At 30.2% G+C, this 23,497-nt stretch overlaps 3 long non-coding RNA genes across 4 annotated transcripts; all 3 read right to left on the bottom strand.

Moving 5' to 3' along the window:
* Positions 1-3,394: 3,394 nt before the first annotated feature.
* LOC101509731 (uncharacterized) lies at positions 3,395-6,003 on the bottom strand. 2 transcript variants are annotated; one of them, XR_012162767.1, is made up of 3 exons: positions 5,682-5,872; positions 5,428-5,614; positions 3,395-4,580 (listed from the first exon to the last, which is right to left on the bottom strand). It is a non-coding gene; the product is annotated as an uncharacterized lncRNA (long non-coding RNA). The 2 variants fall into 2 exon arrangements; XR_189753.4 differs by having other exon boundaries at positions 3,395-5,614; positions 5,682-6,003.
* A 9,583-nt stretch (positions 6,004-15,586) lies between these two features.
* On the bottom strand, positions 15,587-18,184 carry LOC101509946 (uncharacterized). Its single transcript, XR_189754.4, has 2 exons — positions 17,887-18,184; positions 15,587-17,819 (listed from the first exon to the last, which is right to left on the bottom strand). It is a non-coding gene; the product is annotated as an uncharacterized lncRNA (long non-coding RNA).
* Positions 18,185-21,814: 3,630 nt separating this feature from the next.
* Positions 21,815-23,488, bottom strand: LOC101509521 (uncharacterized). Its single transcript, XR_012162828.1, has 5 exons — positions 23,330-23,488; positions 23,136-23,246; positions 22,921-23,018; positions 22,208-22,481; positions 21,815-21,998 (listed from the first exon to the last, which is right to left on the bottom strand). It is a non-coding gene; the product is annotated as an uncharacterized lncRNA (long non-coding RNA).
* Between the last annotated feature and the right edge of the window lie 9 nt (positions 23,489-23,497).

Below are 23,497 nucleotides of genomic sequence, written 5' to 3'. Positions count from 1 at the left end.
TTTTAGAAATAATTTATTTTATCATCATCTCATCTTAAACAATTCTTCCATAACTCTCAAAACAATCAAAACTTTTAAGTAAATATGATAAGCATCTCAAGATGTCACAGTACATTTAATATGATAATTTAGTACTTAGTAGAATCTTTTGATAGGTGCCATGAAAACAAAATTAATTCAAATGCTCTGAAATTTAATATAAAAGAACAAATGAAATATTTCAAATCTTAATTAGCACTTCAAAATTTATTATTATTGTGTTAATTAATTTCTTAAACACAATTCAAATCTTAAAATACTCATCAAATTCTAATACAATATAAAAAGTAAATAAACACTAAAAGAAAATTGATATTTTTTGAAAAAGAGTAAGAGTAATTGCATCATTTTCTCTCAAAATTAAATTTCTTGTTTTTCAATTTAGTAGCATTTTTCTCTCATCTATCGCATGAGTTAAATACGAGAAACTACTATTTTTACCTTCTCATTTTTAATAAAAAAATATTTTTTTAACAAAATAATTTTTGAAAAATCTAAAACAAATACACCCATTAACAACGATTAAATTATAAAACTTTTAAGTTTAATTAATTTTTATTACATTATTAAACAATACAACAATAAATATTAAATGCATTCACTTAATTAGTTAATTTTATATTAAATCAATTAGTAGCCTAAATTAGTGAATCCAATTTATATTATGAAGCCTAAAAAAAAATATTACTAAAATTTATACTATTAATTAAATAAAAAAAATAAGTTTAAAGTCTAAGGCAGCTATTTTACTTGCAGTCCATTGGGCCCGACATATTATGTTTTATCAAATATTTATTTTTTTAGACTAATTTTGATATACTATAAATATTAAAAAAAAGTATATTATTTATTGATCCCAGATTTCTATTTATATGATTTTTAAAGTAAAAATAATTAAAGTCTAATATTTTTTGTGCTATAATATTTATGATTAACAAACCTTATAACATATTTTTACATTTTCAATTAAATTCTTAGTTTTGTTTACGTTTTTCAAATAAAATTATAAAAAATGTAAGACAATAATTATTTATTGTGTATATAGAAAATCACATTTTAGAGGAAAAAGTATATTGTGTGACAAGTTACTGTGGATATGTAAAATCACATTTAAGATGAAAAACTATATTGTATTGCAATTCAAATTCATGTTTAGTCATTGGAGCCTAAATTCCATGTAAATTTGGAAAGTCTACTGTTTCATCATTTAATCGATCAATTATGGATGTTTTTCTATGTCTGACGAACAACTATAAACATAAAAAAACAAACATATTATAACTAAATTTAAATCAAATACATGTATTTTTTAAATTTATATTTTATTACGGAGGAGGAAGAGAGTATTTCTTTTAAAATTTGACTCAAATTCTTCTAATTTCAAAAGAAGGGTGGGGTTTGATTGTCTCTTTATAATCATTTAAACTTCTGCAAAAAGAAATTATGATAAATAAATTTGAAGTGTTTTGCAATACTGATCCAACTATGAACGAAATGTTTGATTTTAAACTTGTGATTTGGCTGGAGACGTGTGGTGATATAGTATTTAGATTGGCCTCAGATGGCAAAGCATCGAGCTGAGTTTGACGCTTTACCTAGAATTCTGCTAGATCAACTGCATAAAAAAAATCTGATTTAAATCCCATTAAAAATGATTGGTCTTTGTAGCAATTATACCTGTTTTGGAGTAGGTTCGGGTCAGGCCTCTGCGCCGCTAGATACATCACCTCCCATCTGAGGAGCATAGTCGTTGTTCGGAGCAGCAATTCTACTAATATAATTGTAACTTCAAATCAGTCTGATATCAGTATCCAAATATGATATTAAATGAATGAAACATGAAAAACAATAACACAATGAATAAATGGAGCATGCATATTTATTGAAAAACTTTCACCATTTAAAATAAGATTTGTAACCAAGCAATGATTTACATATATTATGATGTGCATGGTATAGAAAATTTCGATATGAGCTTTTGACATCAATATCCATTCCTAAATGATGATACTATTGCCATTGAAAAGTAAAATTCTCTTTAAACATATGCCACTAAACCTATTTCCACTTAACTACATGCTGACCACAACGTCAATTTCCAGACAAAAAAGATAAATATGAGTGCTAATTGCTAAACTTAAACATGACATACGGCGGATCCAGGTGGACTCGAACCACCATGCTCCCATACGCATAGTAGAGGGCTCATTCCAATATGAGAATATGGATCCATCATAGGCTTTAAATAATTTTATTTTAAACATTTAACTTAACATGAGGTAAAAGACACATGCCAAATAATCACAATTATATGGTGTCTGAAAGTGCACCTTTAAACAATGTTTCATCCAAATGTAGTACGAGAAACATGGGGTGTTTTACAATCGAGCGCAAGGATAAGTAGCACCTTCAATATACAGTTCTAAAACACATTAATTTTTTTATTATCATAAAATGGCCAATTTACCAAAAAAAAGGAAATACCACAAATGAGGCCACAGAAAACTAAAACAAAAAAATTATACTGGGCCAAGTGCATCTGAGAATTTTAGATACTGAACCTCCGAGCTTTTCTCATTTATACAGGAGGCTTCTTTTTCAACCCACAGAAAATTTTCAGATTAGACTTTCCTACTGTCAAACTTTCATCCATTCACATAGCTGGTACTCTGAAGATTTAAATTTGACATTTTAAAATTAAAATACACATTTTTTTAGCTGGTACAATCAAGAACAGATGACCACTGGAGTTTCTGACTGAGTAAATGCAACAAATTAATGAAGGCAGAAAATCTAATTCCAATTTTTTCCCATATGAAAATATATCTTATGACACATTTGTGAATTTCAAAAAATATAGGAGAAAAAGCTCCCTTTATATATGAGCCTTTCACCCAAAATAAATAAACCTTGGCCGAACACCAAAGATAAATAAACCTTCGACGACTACCTAAAATAAATAAACCACATCCAATACTAACAATCTCTCCAACTAGACCCCCAAAATTAGAACCAGCAGAATATGATAGACTCTTTACAATGAGTCTTTTCATTTAAACTTAGCAAAGTAAAGTAGATTGTGATACTCTCTGACCATCTCAATGAGGATTAATTATATGTACATATAGAAACTAGTCAATCCATAAAAATAAAAAACTCAGTCAAATCAACGACCCCTTGCCACTACACCTTGTATTGTATGTCCATGCCATCTCAATGATAAAATTGATAATAGATTAACAAAAATATAGTTAAGCAAAAGATACAAAGTTATCAATTGAAGTAAATTGTCTGCATTACCAAGTCATTACAGTGCAGCAAATATTATCAAAAGTTAAAACCAAACAACAACACATTCACCAAAAATTTAACATAATCAGAGTAAAATAAAGATGAAATAAACAGAGATAAATACCAGTGTTCCTAGGATTATGGAACAATGTGGAAGAAATTCAGTAATGATGACCAAGGATATAAAATACACAAAACAGTTCACAAATTTTTGGATATCGCAGAATCGTTTATTGTTAAGCAGGACATAAAGCCAAAATCTCTTGTACTGCACACAACTTTCACTCGTGTCTCCAGCAAAATCGTTTATTGTTTATGCAGGACATAGAGCCAAAATCTCTTGTACTGCACACAACTTTCACTCGAGTCTCCAGCATCATAGTTTATTGTTTATGCAGGACATTAAGCCAAAATCTCTTGTACTGTGCACAACTTTCACTCGAGTCTCTAGCACGAAGCATCACATAGAATATTTACACCATACGATATTACAGACTAATGAATGTTAAACACATCTTCCTATATGAAATCAATATTCTGAAACAACATTAAGAGCATTAGTGCCTAAACACTTTCAAAATGGCTTTTTACAATGTAAAATGGAGCAATCCCAAACAAAGAACTACATATTCACCTTAGAAATAAATGTTCGATAAAAAAGGGCTATTATGCATATTTGAAACGACAAAACACTAGAAAAATTCAACAAAGAAAGCAAATAAAATAATCGATATAACTTAATCCATTGCCATGAATCAGGAACGGTCAATGAAAACAAATACCTCAAGCAAAGCATCAAATGACCTCCAATACTTCACAAAGCTGTAGCACAATTTGTCCAAAGAGCTTGAATCATCCATATGATAACTACAACATGAAGAAGCAATTGATACAGTTCGTATAGCCATCCCTAATCACCAGCTAGTGAGCTCCTCAGCTGCTTTTTAAAACATTTCATACAACAAACTCCCAACCCGAGAAACCCAATTACAAATCCAATGAAGAGCATAAGATACAGCAGAGAATCGCCGACCAGTATCAACAGTCATAGTATTGAGCAAAGATGGTTTATCAGATCTTTACCAACATAAAGATATACACCGAAATTTAGATAAACTTCATGAGTTGAGAACTTGATATTATATGTTTAACTGACATATGCATCTGCATATATTTTTGTATTCACTAAATAAGTTTGCTTGCCCAGACAAACAATTCAGATGATCCAATGCCACTTCGACTCAGTTATTCTACAAAATTCAAAACTCTTAAGTGGTAATGAAAAGTTATATCTATATGATAGATACTGAATTGAATTAAAATTATAGAATATTGAATTGACAGTAATTTTTCCCTCTTCGGAGTATACTTGTTGAATGTGTACCACTACAAAACCAAGTGCATGTTAGAAAGTTCCTTTGGTTAAAAGTTTGACTGAATTGCAACAATATTTAAGTTCACAAAATTTATTACAAAAAATAACGAAAATGACATTGAAATGTAAGTGATAAAATAAAATAGCCAATTGATGAAGAATATTGGACATGTCTACCTTGGATAAATTGAAGCGTGAACAACAAACAACATATCGTAGAATTAAAAGCCATATCGTTCAATTTAATCAAATACACCGTAAAATAATGTCATGAATTTAGTATGCGAGTTAATTGTTAGTATAAAACAGTTTTTAAAATATTTAACATTAAAATAATCATGTCCTTTTTATATTACCTTATCTATCAACACGCCGGCGATTACTTGTTGAATTAGGTTTTGTAACGACGAGATATTATTGATTAGAATCATATCATGTGCGGTGCGGTGGGGTGCATTGAAGATTAAAAGAAGAAAAAAATAACAGAATAGAAAAGAGAAAGGAGAAGACACAAGACACACACGCACAACAGAGGGAAAGAAAAATAGGTTGGGGAAAAAAATAAAAAAAAATCCCCAAACCTATCTCTCCCCTCTCAAAACAAAATAACTTCAATTTTATTAAGATTTTTCGGATCTGCTATGCAAGCGCACCTGACATAGCAAAGATCCATTCACAATTAACAAATTAATAACATAGAAACACAACAAATTGTCAAATACCTTGTGTTGCTAAGCCTAAACTTCTGATCTCGCCAACCGAATTTGAAAGGGATACAAAATTTAATTAATATCCTAAACGATTGTTACCATACATTCTACAATTATACAATTGATTCCGTGTTAATTGCTCCGATTCAAACACGAACCTCGCAGAAAAACACACGATCATTCGCGGATCAACCGATATCTGAAAAATAAAAATATAAAGCGTAATCGATTAAACGAAATTGAAACAAATAAAAAAGGAAAATTACCTCACGGTGGCAGATTCGCGACTTGATTGAATGAGAATTTTCATAAGTGAAACATATTTTGTAGAACTCTAACGATGTTATGAGAAACAGATCGATGACCCGTTCATGAAACTAAGAATTGAAAATTGGAGAGAAATTGTAATGATGCAAATTTGACGCGGCAAATTGGGTTTGGTAAAAAAAGGGTTACGATCGTTTTATTATATAGTGGAGTGTGGAGAAAATAAACAGCTGTGATTAGTTGGTAACAAAAATATCGACGGTCTAGATTGTTTAATTAAATTGCGGCGGTGTTGGTGCGATTTCTATTTGGGGCAAGGTATTGAATATTTATTTTTAGGGCTATAAAGAAAAGAAGGTTCTCCCGAGGTAAAAAAGAAAAAAGAAAAAAAGAAAAAAAAGAAGGTTCTCGGTTATGATTGACTAGATATTTTTGCCTTACACGGATTTTATGTGTTTTTTTTTTTAAATAATTGATTTGATGTTAAAATTATTATCAAATATATGTTAATAAATTTTGCGATTAATTTTTGTTATATGAATGTTTTTTATGATGTGCTAGTTTGATACACATTATATTAAATGAGCGATATAAATAATAAATATTTTATTTTATCATATTATATATTTTTTTAAAAGCAATAGTATTTTAGTGTTTATTTTGAAGAATAAGTATTTATGTGATTTTACGTGTATATTCGCGCACCCAATTAATATAATATTCTTTTATACGTTTGACTAATATTAAATGTGTACTTAATTATATTTAGTTGATTCTAAATATATTTTATTTTAATTATTTATTTTATAAATTAGTATCTTGAGATAGTGGTAATATTGTGTTTGATTTTCTTTATTTTTATATACTTATTATGATATTGTGATTATATATATATATATATATATATATATATATATATATATATATATAGTATGACTTAGTAATTAATATAAAGTGTTGATTTTAATGTAAGTATTTAAAAAAATAATATCATTAAGGTGATTATTTTGAATATGAGAGTTTTGATTATTAATATATTTTAAAAGATTAATTACTTTATTTTATAAAATATTAGTTTGAAAATATTAGCAAATTTTAGTAATTAAATTATGTTAAAACATTAGTTTTAGTAATTATTGGTTTTATTTAAAAATAAATAATGGGACCAATGGATTTTACTAACCCTAATTGTTAATAAAATAAAACAACCAAAAAGAAAAAAAAGGGATTGCACGGGCAACTCTAAAACAAACACAACAATAACTGTTCCAGAAAAGTTTCTCAGTTTTCGTCCAAATTTCAGTATGTTGTTTTACTCATTTAACTATTCAATTAAACAATTTTAACAACCCAAATCTTATCCATAAAATTCCCGATTTCTCCGTTTACAGTATTCGTTATTTTGCACCGTTCTTCTTCACCGTAAGTCCGATTTGAGTGAAACCAACACCAAAACGATCGTGTGAAAAGTGGCTATATTATCCACTGATTAATTTTCTGATTTATGGTAAGTTTACTTGACCGATTTTGGAAATTTAATTTTTAGAGTGTCTTCTCATAATCTATTTTTGACGTTTACCCATAAACTGTCGAGTTAGATCGATTGATAGACAAAGAGTCAATGAACAAAGGATGTTTACTCGTGGAATCCTATTCGTGTGTGAAAGCGTCGAAATAAGATAAGAGGTGAGAGAGCGTTTGAATTCATGAGTGTAATATATTGAGATGAACGGGAAAACCGTATTTCCCAATGATTCATCTGGGGCTCGCTACGTATGACAGTAGTCCTTTGAGTGATAAATTAATTAATGTGCAAATAAGAAAATTATGAGATTAAAATGTGGAATAGAAATATTTATAAGGTGTTGATTTATTTAATTTCGTTAAATGTGTGATATTTGATATTATTGTGATATTTAACATTATTGTGATATTTGATATTATTGTGATATTTGATATCATTGTGATAATTGATTTCAAATGAATTTGGTGCATATATTTGATTAAATGAGTTTATGTGAATGCAATGTATAATGTAAGTTTATTTAATAATGATGTGTGATTTATGATATAAATATGTGATTTGTTTATGTGATGATAATGATGATGTTTGATTGATGATAATGATTCGATAAAATTGTGATGAGTTTATGTGATGAGATATGATTAATGATAGTGATATTATGAATTTGCGATGAGAATATTGAAGTAACCCCATAGTTGGTAAAATTATTTTGATTCCAATTTGTGTTTGAGATGACGGTCTTAATGGAGTATCATAGGTCAACGAGGGGAGAAAATAAATATTGAGAATTTGTGAAGTGGAGATTATTTTGTCATTATATAAGTAGGGTCTGACAAGACTAGTGATTCCGGGGAAGTACAACTGAATGAGTCTGATCGTGGCGGTCTGTTGTTGAGCCTTAAGGAAAGATTGTTAGACCTTGGAGGTATTCAGGTGGGGAATTCCTAGGTGACTTGGAGGTAGCACTCCAAATGTCGGGAGCTACCACACAACACACGTTTACCTCGATTGTGACGTATATGTGTCTCGGGTTGAGTTGAAGGGATCTATGAGGACAGGGCCAATTTGAATTGTCTGTCCACCGAGATGGTGTCATAGTATCAAGCCTCCTAACCAAGTACTTCAGAGTTAGAATGATACCACATTGTGAAGTAGAGTCTAAGCTCATGCATAACATTGCATTTTCTTGTGATTGTTTTGTTGTGATTAATATGTATTATGTGTGATAATAATTTCTGCGATGATTTGATGTTATAGTGAAGTGTATTGATTTTCCTTGATTTTGACTATACAATGTGATGTTTTTCTTTGAAGAATATTTGTGTAATGATACGGTTTATTGATGATTAATTGTGTGTTCCTCTTATTTATATTATACTATCAACATGATTTCAAAACTCACCTCATTCGTTGTCTGTGTTTGACTGGCTTGGCCCTGCGCTTGCGAAATCGCAGTCATTACAGGTTAATGAGTCTCGAAGTTCAAGTTTGGGAGAAACCCCGCTCTGATAGGTGATACTAGGAATTAAGAGTTGTAATGTGTATTTTACTTATGTTATTACAAATATTTTTTATATAAAAACTTAGTACGAGTAAGTCTTGGGAATGAAATCAAGAAATTCTAGTTAAATCAAGTTCATTGATATTCCACTATTTTAATTGAGGAACAAAGTTGAATTTTTACATGTTTATTTAGAGAAATATAATATCCTAAATTAGATATTAATGTTTTTTATTCTCTTTAACATATTTTCTTTATCCGCTGCAAGTTTTCTTCAAATAATTTAGTATATATTATTATAAATGTTATTTTGAGGTTTATGGTGTCACATTTTCTGGTTAAAACCAAGAACGTTATCTGTTTTTTGTTTTCACAACCAAGATCAATCTTGAGTTATTTTCTTAAATTTTTAATATGAATTTTTAAAATGGTGAATTTACAATTCAAACCCCCCATTTTTTGTAAATTGACATTACTACTTTAGTTAAAACGAAGAAGAGAGGAAATTTGTCAATGGCATGATAAAGTATAAGCTTGCACCAAGATTTATTTTGAATGCTTTGAAAGAGAGAAATAAAGCTAATCTGACAATTCCCAATCAAATATATAAAGTAAGGAGTACTTATCGATCATTGCTGAGAGGTTCGTACACAGAAAAATGCAACATTTATTGAAGTTAATACAACAAGAAAATTATGTGCATTGGACAAGAAGACGAAAGAATTAAGATGTTTTGAGAGATATCTTTTGGATGCATCATGATTGTATAAAGTTGTTAAACACGTTTCATTTTGTTTTGATATGTGATAGCACATACAAAACAAATAGATATCAATTATCATTACTTGAAATTGTCAGTGTCACATCTACTAGTTTGACTTTTTCGGTTGGGTTTGCTTACTTGAAACAAGAGCGACAACATGGCCTGACCTACTTATGTGGCCTGACCTATTTAATAAAAAGGCTATGCTCAGACTATTTTTAAAGCCTATTTATTTAAATAGGTTATACTTAGGCTTATAAAAAAACCTATTAAGACCGACAGACCGACCTATATATATTTAATTATTTATTAATGTTATTTTATTATTATTATTATTATTATTATTATTATTATTATTATATTAATAATATTATTTCTTATTTTAAATTCTATCGATTAGGCAATCACTTAGTAGTCATTCCATATTCGGCAGTCATTCCATATTTGGTAGTCGTTCCATATTCGGTTGCCATTCAATTAGTCAATAACTCAATAGTCGTTCAATATTTGTTTTAGAGGTAATAATGAGTGCGTTTGTTTCAGAAAAAAAAAATCTATTCTTTGAAACCAAGAATTATGTTTTAGGGTTTAAAGGATGTTTGTTTCAAAAATTTTAAAAATTATTCTTTGTTTAATATATATAGATATGTACATTGATATTGGTATGTGGATACCATCATGTGGTATAGGTAGAGCATTTAATTGTTTTAATATGAATAAGGATTTTAAATAGGTTTCCCAGACCAGACCAGACTTTTAAAAAGGCTAGACCAGACCGAAAAAAAAGCCTACGATAGGCCGTAGGCCAGGATTAGGCCTAAAAAATTATTGTAACTGATAGGATTAGGCCGACGTTCTAGGACTTTAATTTCTAAAGTTATTGTAACTGATAGAGATTTTTCCACGACGACACCATAAATAACACCATGTATAACACAACTTAATAAATAAATAATTAAATAGATAAATAAGTAAATAAATAAATGACACAACTTAATATAAATCATATACCTGTAATAGTGGCATGTAACCTCCCAATTGTCGAGTGTCGTTGACAGCTCCATCTCCCAAGTTTTCATAAAGGAAAACCAATGTCGCGGTACCCCACGAATAGTCCCGACAATGATCTAAATCAATAAATAAACTAACATATTTTGCCTCCACACGCATATGTGTTTTATTGGAAAAAATAGTGATTATCAACTAAATGCGAAAGGGCAACAAGTATGTTCTAGCTGCACACTCAAACTAGTTAATTTGAATGAGACGATTATATAAATCACGCAATCATTGCAATCTATATTGGGTACATTTATTATAATTAATCTCAGCTAGTGTTTCCTCCTATGTTGCACCTAAGTACTTATGTGCAACTCTTGTAGCATTATTAGTGTTCATATTTACATGTGCATCAAAAAATTTACATGGTATGAGATGTGAATGAGAGTCGCGACACCGTTTAACATGATGTTTATCTCTCCAAATGGCAAATGAAATGAACTGATCTTCCTATGCCACCTTTCAACAAATGCAGATATCAGACCAGCATCAACCATAGTGAGGTAAGTTGAAGACAGATGTAGCAGTACGAGATATGACACAAGAACTTCAGCAAATTTCTTCAGCTTCAATCCCTGAGTAATAACTTTTAACGACCCACGATCCTACGAGTAATTACATAACAATTAATTAATTAAATAAACTTAATTAAAATAATTAAATAAAATTAAATAAACAATTAATTAAATAAAAAATTAATTAAATAAACTTAAATAAAAAATTAATTAAATAAACTTAAATAAAAATTAATTAAATAAACTTAAAGTAAATAAAAATTATTAAAATAAATTTAAATAAACAATTAATTAAATATAATTAAAAATTAATTAAATTATACCTCTCATTCCCATAGTCTTCGAGCCACGTGGTGTTCATAATGTGTCGACACATGTGTTACCATTACTCTCCTGGAAAATCTAGGTTGTTGATCCTGCTCATCAGCATCATGAATATCATCAACATCATCAGCATGTGTAGGATACTGCTCCTCAGTCTACTCGATTTGTGGAGACTCAAGGGTATCCTCCTCCATTTGTGTCGGCTCAGTAAACTCAACGACATCATCCTAGACATCCTATCTCCGACGAAGCTGTTTCGTTGGACGATTTGCTTCGTTCTGTCGTCTGTTTGATGCCGTTGGTGGAATTCTCTATGCACCATCACATCTATCACCTATCTCGTTGCGAATAATTTGGCCAAATGCACATCTCATTCTAGGCACTGCAATATATCAATAATAATAAAAAAATAATGAAAAAAAACTAAAAAAATAAAAATGTATTTCAGAACTTTTGTATTGTTCAAAACTTTTGAACTTGTTTCAAAAGTTTCATTGAAGGCCAAACTTCAGAAATAATTACGGAACTTTCCATGAATTCTAAAGTTTTGAAACTAAATATTCTTGTTTTTGAACTTTACATTTCGAAACTTTAGATTGTTAGAAAGTTTCATGTTCATGGAAACTTTCTAAAGTTTCAAAATTTTGGAAAAAATGAACTTCGAAAGTTTCAAAATTATAGAAAAAAATGAACTTAAAAAATTTTCATGTTCATGGAAACTTCCGACGATTTGAAAAAATAATGTTTCGAAAATTTCAAAGTTTCGAAGATTATCTTACTTTTGAGTTTCGAAGGTTCGAATGTTTGCAAATTTGTGATTCGTAAAATTCAAAATTTCAAAAAAAAAAAAAGGGTAAAAAAAGAGGAAAAGAACTTTTTTGGGGGTTTTATAGATAAAAATAGAAGCAATATGATATTTTTCATGGGGATGGGAGGTACAAGTTGGGGGTGCACGGTACAAAACTCTTTTTTTTAAAGGTTACTTGGGCTTCTATTGGGAAGCTTTTGGACACCCCCATAAACTAACACTTGTTTAACTAGATTTTATATCAATAGTATACTAATAACACATTGGGAGTTGTTATTTGAAGCCTTTAATTTTATTTTTCAAATACTAACTGTCGTAATTAATTGTTATATTTTTTTTAGAGAAATGAGTTGAAAACATGACTTTCACTCTAACGTCCCCTAATGACTTTCGTTAATTAATTTTCTTTATTTAGAGGTGTGATCTTTCTTAGGAACAGACAAATTTGACCAAAGACATTGATGACATTTTTTAATTTTTGTAATTTTTTATTGGTACATTGGAAGACCAAATTGATGAAGATGAAGAGTATTGGTGATCTTATGTTGTGAAAGATTTGTATAAAGCTGTTGTAAATTAGAAAGATCAAACTCGATAACTTTATTATCGATGGTTTGTCAACTTAAATAGTATAGAGACAACTAAAACTCCTAATTTCTAAGGACCAACTTATATCGAAATATAAGGAAACATAATTAACAATTACTATTGAGTCACCCTATAATATAAGACTGAAGTTATTCAATTAAGATCTAATTAAAATCCTTCCCTAAACTGCATGCTAAAAGCACATCAATTTAAATTGGAACTTCCAACACTCTTAACATCTTCCTTAGTCTTGCGAATGCCTCGAGCTTAAGTGGTTTTGTCATAATGTCGCCTATCTGATCTTGTGTTCCACAATGTATTAGTTTCACCGTTCTTTCTCTAGTTAGATCCCTCAGATAATGGAATTGTACCTCAATTTGCTTGCTTCCACCGTGGAATACTAGATTCTTAGAAAGTTGAATTGTAGAACTGTTATCAAACCTAATCACAATACAATCATCCTGATTATCTCCAATATTGTCAAGTATTCTTCTCATCCAAATTCTTTGAGTTGCACATGATACTGCTGCTATGTATGCTGCCTCTATGGTTGAAAGGGCAACAATGGGTTGTTTTTTCGAACTCTAGGCAATGGCTCCTCCACACATTAAAAAAAACAAAATCCGGTGTACTTTTGCGATCATCTTACTCGTCTGCATAGTCACTATATATGTATGGTAACACCTTCCCATCTCCTCCTCGTTTGTACAAGATTCCAAACTCCATTGTACTTTTAATGTATCACAACACCCTCTTTACCACATGAAAATGTGCTTCAATAGGTGCAAACATGTATCGACTAGCAAGACATACTACAAACATCAAGTTGGGTCGGGTAATAGTAAGGTACCTTAGGCTGCCTATCATTTGCTTATAAAGAGTGATGTCAAGATGTGCTTATCCTTCTTTTTTAAGAGTATCACTACATGTACTATGGGATTGCTTACTCCATTGTTGTTCTCCATTCCTGTATTACTAACCCACACAATGGATTGCAATCTTGATCCAACGATGAGCAAAATGTTTGATTTTAAATGTGATTTTGCTGGAGACTTGTGGTGATATAATATTTAGATTGGTCTTAGATGGCAAAGCATCGAGCTGAGTTCGACACCTTTACCTACAGTTCAGCTAGATCAACTACATTAAAAAATCTGATTTAATCCCATTCAAAATGATTCGTCTTTGTAGCAATTATACATGAGCTGAGTTCGACACCTTTACCTACAGTTCAGCTAGATCAACTACATTAAAAAATCTGATTTAATCCCATTCAAAATGATTCGTCTTTGTAGCAATTATACATGTGTTTGAATGGGTTCATGTCAGGCCTCTGCACAGCTAGATACATCACCTCCCATATGAGGAGCATAGTCGTTGTTCGGAGCAGTAATTCTACTACTATGACAATAACCTCAAATCAATCTCATATCAATACCCAAAAATGATATTTAATGAAACATGAAAAACAATAACACAATGAATAAATGGAGCATCAATCTCATATCAATACCCAAAAATGATATTTAATGAAACATGAAAAACAATAACACAATGAATAAATGGAGCATGCATAACTAATCATAAACTTTCACCATTTAAAATAACATTGTTTACCAAGCAATGATTTTACCTTTCCACTGAACTACATGGTGACCAAAACGTCAATTTCCACACAAAGAAGATAAATATGAGTGCTAACTGCTAAACTTAAACATGACACAAGGCGGATCCAGGTGGATTCGAACCACCAACCTCCCATACGAATAGGAGAGGGCTCATTCCAATATGAGCATATGGATCCATTAGAGACTGAAATAATTTCTTATTTTAAACATTGAACTTAACATGAGATCAAAGGCACGTCGTAGCAGGTTCACTTTTTAGGATCATATCAGCACTCTTAATTTAAAAACGGATGAACACATAGTATAATCCCAAACATTGTGGGGTCTGAAAGTGCTTTGCTTCAGACAATGTGTCATCTAAAAAATGTACTCCCAGAAACCTGGGGTGTTTTACAATCGAGTGCAAGGAAAAGTAGCACCTTCAATATACAGTTTTATCATTTTTATTTTATCATAAAATAGCAAATCTACCAACAAAAAATAAGGAAATACCACAAATGACAGGCCACGGAAAACTAAAAAAAAATTATGTGTCAAGAGCATCGCATCTGAGTAGTTTAGATACTGAACCTCCGGGATTTGCTCATTTATATAGGAGGCTTCTTTTCCAACACACAGTATTTAATAAGTATACTTCCAGAAAAAGTATATATTTCAAGAAAAAACGGTTTTTTCAGATTAGAATTTTCTACTGTCAGACATTCATCCATTCAAACAATTAAAAATTCATAATTGTTCGATCAAAGATCAGACTGAAGATTTCAATTTGATATTTTAAAATTAAAATATACATTTGTTTAGCTAACAAAATATTGAAGGCAAATAATGTAATTCCATTTTTTTTCACATACGAACGTATATCTTCTCACATTTGTGAATTTTAAAAAATATAGGAAGAAAAAGGTCTCTTTATATATGATCCTTTCACCCATATATATAAACCTTCGACTACTACCAAAAGCATCATATCATTGGGAGAATAAAAATAAGCGACTTCCAATACTAGCAATTCTACACTAGACCCCCAAAATTAAAACCAGCATAATATGATAAACTCTTGTTACAGTGAGTCTTTTCGTTTAAACTTAGCAAAGTAAAGCAGATTGTGGATACCCTTGACCCTACACCTTGTATTGCATGTCAGCTCGATGTCATCCCAATGCTAAAATTGATAATAGATAACAAAAATACAATTAAGCAAAAGACAAAGTTAACAATTGAAGTAAATTGCATGCATTACCCAGTCATTACAGTGCAGCAAATATTAACGAAAGTTAAAACCAAATAATAACATGAGCAGAGTAAAATAAAGATGAAATAAACAGAGATAAATACCAGTGTTCCTGGGATTATGGAACAATGACGAAGAAATTCAGTAATGCAGTAATGATGACCAAGGCTATAAAAGACACAAGACTGGTCACAAATTTTTGGATATGCAAAATCGTTTATTGTTTATGTAGGACATAAAGCCAAAATCTCTTGCACTCGAGTCTCCAGCACGAAGTCAAAAGTTCCACCATCAAATATAAACCTGGAAAAAATCATTGTATTTGGAAGATACAAACTTCAATCTCTAATAGCTAAAGGCCATCTCAACATAACTATACCACTGACATAACATAGAATATTTAGGCCATACGATGATGATATTACTGACTAATGAATGTTAAAACATCTTCCTTTATGAAATCAATATTCCAAAACAACATTAAGAGCATTAGTGCCTAAACCCTTTGAAACTGGCTTTTTTACAATGTAAAATCGATCAATCCCCAACAAAGAACTACATAATCACCTTGGAAACAATGTTCGATAAAAAAGGGCTATTATGCAGATTTGAAACCACAAAACACAAGAAACGTTATAACTTTATTCATTGCCATGAATCAGGAATGGTCAATCTATCATTCAGGGTGAAAACAAATACCTCAAGCAAAGCATCAAATGACTTCCACTACTTCACAAAGTAGTAGCACAATTTGTCCAAAGAGCTTGAATCATCCATATGATAACTACAACATGAAGAAGCAATTGATACAGTTCATATAGCCATCCCTGATCACCAGTTAGTGAGCTCCTCAGCTTCTTTTTAAAACATTTCATACAACAAACTCCCAACCCGAGAAACCCAATTACAAATCCAATGAAGAGCATAAGATACAGCAGAGAATCGCCGACCAGTATCAACAGTCATAGTATTGAGCAAAGATGGTTTATCAGATATTTACCAACATAAAGATATACACCGAAATTTAGATAAACTTCATGAGTTGAGAACTTGATATTATATATTTAAATGACATATGCATCTGCATATTTTTTTGTATTCACTAAATAAGCTTGCTTGCCCAGACAAATAATTCAGATGATCCAATGCAACTCAGTTATTGTACAAAATTAAAAACTCTTAAGTGGTAATGAAAAGGTATATCAATATGTTTGATACTGAATTGAATTAAAATTATAGAATATTGAATTGACAGTAACTTTTTCCTCTTCTGAGTATACTTGTTGAATGTGTACCACTACAAAACCAAGTGCATGTTAGAAAATTCCTTTGGTTAAATGTTTGACTGAATTCCAATAATAGTTAACTTAACAAAATTTATTACTAGAAATAACGAAAAGACATTGAAATGTAAGTGGTAAAATAAAATAGTCAATTGATCAAGAATATTGGACGTGTCTGTCTTAGATGATTGAAGCGTGAACAACAAACAACATATCGTAGAATTAAATTGCAGCCATACCCTTCAATTTAATCAAATACACCGTAAAATAATGTCATGAATTCAGGATGTGAGTTAATTATTAGTATAAAACAGATTATAAATTACTTAATTCTATGATAAATTGAGCAATATTATAACAAAATAAACAAAATAATCATGTCGGCGATTACTTGTTGAATTGGGTTTCGTAACGACGATAGATTGCTGATTAGAATCATATCATGTGCGATGCGGTGGGGTGCATTGAAAAATAAAAGAAGAAAAAAATAACAGAATAGAAAAGAGAAAGGAGAAGACACAAGACACACACGCACAACAGAGGGAAAGAAAAATAGGTTGGGGAAAAAAAAAAAATCCCCAAACCTATCTCTCCCCTCTCAAAACAAAATAACTTCAATTTTATTAAGATTTTTCGGATCTGCTATGCAAGCGCACCTGACATAGCAAAGATCCATTCACAATTAACAAACTAATAACATAGAAACACAACAAATTGTCAAATACCTTGTGTTGCTATGCCTAAACTTCTGATCTCGCCAACCGAATTTGCAATGGATACAAAATATAATTAATATCCTATACGATTGTTATCATAAACTCTACAATTATACAATTGATTCCGTGTTAATTGCTCTGATTCAAACACGAACCTCACAGAAAAACACACGATCATTCGCGGATCAACCGATATCTGAAAAATAAAAATATAAAGCGTAATCGATTAAACGAAATTGAAACGAATAAAAAAGGAAAATTACCTCACGGTGGCAGATTCGCGACTTCATTGAATGAGAATTTTCATAAGTGAAACATATTTTGTAGAACTCTAACGATCTTATGAGAAACAGATCGATGATCCTTTCATGAAACTAAGAATTGAAAATTGGAGAGAAATTGTAATGATGCAAATTCGACGCGGCAAATTGGGTTTGGTAAAAAAAGGGTTACGATCGTTTTATTATATAGTGGAGTGTGGAGAAAATAAACAGCTGTGATTAGTTGGCAACAAAAATATCGACGGTCTAGATTGTTTAAGTAAATTGGGGCGGTGTTGGTGTGATTTCTATTTGGGGCAAGGTATTGAATATTTATTTTTAGGGCTACAAGGAAAGAAGGTTCTCTCGAGTAAAAAATAAATCAATAAAGTAAAGAAGGTTTTCGATTATGATGACTAGATATTTTTAAAATATTATAAAATATTTTTAAACATTTTTAAACATTCAAAAATTATAAAATATTTTTAAACATTCAAAAATTTCAAACTTTCAAAATATAAAAAGTTAGTTTTGTTGATATTTTTAAAAGTTTTGATAAATGTCAAAATTTCGAAATGCAATTTTTCCGAATTTTATGAAAGTTTCGAAAGTTTGGATAAATTTGAAAATTTCGAAGTGTGTTTTCCAGAAATCATCAAAACTTTCGAAAGTTTTGATGAATTTAAAACATTCGAAACATAAATCTCAAAACTTTCAAATTTTCGAAACTTTCAAATTTTTGAAGTAATTCAATTTCGAAAGTTTTAATTTATGATAAATTTTCAAAATATACTTAATTATTTTAATAATAATTAAAATTTTACTTTGAAAATTAGATTTCTAATATTATTATTGATTAAATTTATTACTATTTTTAAAATTATATATGAGTAGAGTTGAAGTTACTGTTTCAAGAACGGTTATAGATTCTACATAAAAATTAACCGTGCGATCAAGTGTTATTACTGATAATCCAACACCGATCAAATTTTTATTATAGATATATATTTGATGTTTTATTTGAAACTTATTTTGTAGGTATTTCACTATCGAGAAATTGTATTTGAATGTGCAAAAAACATTGAAAGGAAAAATGAAATTTGAATTGATACAGAGGAGAAGAAAAAACATATTTATTTTGGGATGCAAAAGAGGTGGAAGATATAAATAAAAATCAAAATCAATAGTAACTTGTTATCACAAGAAAAATTGTCTCTTTACCCTCAGATGTATACCGTTAAGTATCGGTTAAGGATGGAAAATTAGTGTTCGTTGTGGAACACACAATCACGGTTTACTTGATACTGTAACCGGTCATTCATATTTGGGGATTTTATGTTGAGACAAAATCTCCATGTAATGTTTTGACGAAAATAAACAAAAAGTTAATTAAAAATGTTAATTAAAAATGTTAATTATGATTCTAAATGTTATGTTAATTTAACTTGTGTTTTTTAGTGTATTAATTTAAATGTAGGATTTAAACAAAGCAAAGAAATCAACATAAAAAGGCAAGAAACTGAACAAACAAGAATGGATAATATTCTTAACAAAATCTAGAAAACGGAGAATGTTCTCCAGTTTCAAGAATGATCATCACAGCTTCAAAATCAATCAATCTCCACTAGTTAAAAGAAGTTTTAGCCTCTAGATTTTACATCTATATAATCAACACTTGGCAAGGAACAAACTGAGATTATCAGATTCAAAGAAACTACTCGAATCACAAAGAGAGAAGATCACAAATTAGCAAGACCAAACAGATCTGAACCTTCTCCAACTTGACTGTCAAGAACGAAGAACATTCTTGACATCATTCTGATCATTCTCCAGCAAGTTAACATTAATCTCCAGCGTGCTAACATCATTCTCCAACATGTTAAATGTAAGACTCATAGTTTTTAAATCATAAATTATGCAATTTTAGGGTATTTTAGTGTTGAACTCTGAGGCTTTTTAGCCAAATTATTGTATTTTAGTATTTTGTGAATTTAATGCCAAAAATATTTTTGGATCCCCGATTAAATTATTCGTCGAGCAATAGTTTTATTTATTTACGTTACGAAGAATTTAATACCAGACAATTTTGTTAAAAATACCTTGGGTTGCTGAAAATTGTATCTGTCAACTGAGTTGCGACGATAGTTGATATTTTTAACAAAAAGTGGTTTGGGAAGTGATGAGTGAAATGATAATTTTATAAAATATCTAGATATTTTTAGAATATTTGTAGTTTGGTTTTAGTAATATATATATATATATATATATATATAGATAAGAAAGCAAGGAAACGGACAGAGAAACAGAAAGCAAGGCCTCGTGAATCTTCTTCTCCTTATTTCCTTTGTTTTCCAAAAACAAAACTAAAACCATAAAACACAAACCCACATTTATTTACTAGATCTAAGCTTCCATTCGAGAAGTGACAGAAGAGAAAGTTGCTCATCGACATGCTGCAGTGCTAGTGATCTAGTTTTCGACGCGACGTCACGAACTAAAATTTTACCGGAATTAATTACGCTACCGTAATCTCGTGTTAGAGCTAACGTTAAGGTAAGGGCTCCTTCCAAATTTTTAGTTTGCATTTAGGACATTATTTGTGATTTTGTGGAAAAGAAATTTGATGTATTTGATGTGTGAATTTGTAGAAAATGAATTTAATGTGATTTATATGTGTAGTGATTAAATTTGATGTGTTTGAGTAACGTAAAGAGTTATTTTCAAATAAATGAGTTTGAACTGAAGTTGAAATTTTACGAAAAATTTAGAGTTGTTAAAGTTGTGAAAAAGTTCAAATTTTAACTAAGTTAATGAGTTTGAGCAAAAAGATAAATTGAAATTAAAAATGATTAGAGTTTAAAATGTTACTCTTTTAATTACTCTTTGATTGAGTTTAAAAAGAAAATAAGTTTATATTATTTTATTAACTCAAATATTTCAGTGCTTTAATAGTTGAGTATGAGAATGTGAAATTTGGACAATATTCGTTTTATTTAGTTTAAGTAAATAATATAGATTATTTGATTTTAAAAGTTTGGTGTGTGAGAAATATTTAATTTTAGGAATTTTGTTGTGTTTGGATTAATTTTATGGTGAACAAATTGTTATAAATATTCATGTTTATGTAGTTAGCTCATTGAGTCTCGAAAAGGAATCGAGACCGTTAGCACCGAGTTAGCGGTGGGGAGAACTCTGATATATTAATGTGGTTTGTGGTGATTTACGGTTGATGTGATTTATGTGTTCGTAACGGTTATTATGAACTTTTGGAGATGTGATTTATATGAGTTTAGGAAAATTAGGAATAGTGATATTATTGGAGTAATTCAAATTGTATGATTTGTGTGTTTTCTTTGGTTATCTAAGGCACTTGTAGAGAATAATGCTTAATGTTAAATACCAAAAAGAAAAACAATTGCATCTAAGCTGATTTTGCAATATTCATTGTGATTTTTCTCACTTGAGTTTCTTTGGAGCTTGAATGTGTGCAACTTTCTCACCCAGTCTGTTGTCATTCTTGAAACTTATGTCCATTTTTTTGGTTTGGCGTATATTTATGAAGAACCCGCTAGAACTGTGCTTTTTGTGCTGTTTTTAGTAGGGGTGGGCAAAATTCAGTTATGCTTGAAAACCGAACCGAACCGAACTGGTTTTCAGTTCAGAAAAAACCGAACCGAACCGGTTTACAGTTTATAAAACCGAACCGAACCGGTTCTTGAAACTAGTGAACCGGTTTAATATTTCAAACCGAACCGGTTCTCAAAATTGAAATTTTTTACACATTTTCACTTTTTGCCCAGAAGAATTTGGAAAAAAAAGGCATGCATTCACAAGTGATATTGAATACCAAAATCTAATTTAAACGCTGATGAAATTGAATAAAAAATCCAAAAATTGAAACCACTATCAAAGACATCAAGTTTTGTACTAATAATGGATGAAATCCAATCCACCAAAAGGAAAAAAGAAAGAAAAAATCCCACTAGCTCAAACACACTACAATGAAGGCTTTCCTTTAGCTGGAAACAATGTGCTACTGCTACTATTCTTCCTTTTTATCTTCTTAGCAGATCATAGTAATGCTCTGGCTTTCTGTAATCTGACATGCAGATAGCCTGAAATCACACATAAAAAGTTCTTCATAAGCTTACAAATATAATGATTCTTTAATCTGAATATGCTGTACATTTATTATTACATGCACAATTATAAAAAAAAAATTAATAATATAAAACAGAACACAAGAAAAATTATTTGAATGATATAAAAGAAAATGACCAATATTGTACTAGTGTATATTCAATACAATGAAAGAAATGTTTACCTGCATTGCAAATGCTAAGTGGATTAGTGTTGCTTCAGACCAAGGCCTTCCAATGAATTGAAGACCAATAGACAAACCCAATTTATCATACCCAACCTGTGAAGTTTGAAGCATATATAACATATAAATAATATCTAAAGTGCATCTATAGAAACAGATCCAAAATGTCAACTAAGCAAATTACAAGTTAAGTTTGTCAGAAAAGCACCTTCTTGCACAGTACTCTTGTGCTCATGTGCCCGGTAAGAGAGAATCACATAAGGATCTATGCTAGCTGCTCATTGAGAACAAAGATCATCAGAACTTTAAAGGACCATTTTGATCAATTTGAATAATCAAATTCATAATTCAACATTATTATATGATTATAACTAGTTGTCAATAATGTCAATAGTCATTAATCAGATCAAAGAAAAATTGACTTCAACTGAATCTCAAATTCAACTATTATCAAAGAAAAATAGACTCAAATTAACAAGCTTTATGAACAACAAATATATGTAGATCAGTCCAACTTTAGATAAATAATTTTTTGTAGTTTAATTTGGTTATTACAAGTATCTAGATCCACCAAACCAGCTTTAATATATCTAAAAATTAAAACTCAAACATTTGGATCCATTTTTTTATGAATAAATTTCAGTGAAAAAGGAAAATTCATTGATATATGCAGTATCTGAATTTAACATTTTTATGCATAGTATATTACTTACAGAGAAAATCATTGTCTTCAAGGCCTTTGGCGCTGATCAAAACAACTTCAAGAGTCCCACGAGGAAGTTTCCCGCTATAGAAAAGCGAACAAGTGCAGCTAAAATAATGGCAAACAGTTATTAAAAATAAAAAAATGACACCAGTTAGTAATTTCAAAAAATAACATGTAGAGTTCAATAACCATATAAATACTGAAACACTTGGTTTCACTCACCTAATTCTTTGAGCTTTCTTTGAGCTAAACAAAATAGAAACAAATGTCTTTAATCGTCAAGACTAATGACACTAGCAGATGCTGTTGCGTAGAGCGTTGGAGAAATGATCTCTGCAAAAAAGAGCATTTCATTATGTTTCAAAAAATTTAAAATACAATACAAAGTTTGTAGAACTAAAAATATTGTGACATACCTTTCTCAAAGGTTTCAAGTTCTTCAAGGTCCTCGTCAAATAGATTTGAGAAAGGAGATCCTTTAAGCCAATCTTGAGTGCAAACAAGCACTTCCACTATCGTAGGTGTAAGATTACTACGATGAGGATCCAACACCCTTCCTCCAGTGCTGAAAGCAGACTCTGATG

The sequence above is a fragment of the Cicer arietinum genome, chromosome 4 (genome assembly GCF_000331145.2).
Source record: "Cicer arietinum cultivar CDC Frontier isolate Library 1 chromosome 4, Cicar.CDCFrontier_v2.0, whole genome shotgun sequence".
Classification (NCBI taxonomy): Eukaryota; Viridiplantae; Streptophyta; class Magnoliopsida; order Fabales; family Fabaceae; genus Cicer; species Cicer arietinum.
The sequence above is the reverse complement of the archived record's forward strand: the minus strand, read 5'-3'. Positions and strand labels throughout refer to the sequence as shown.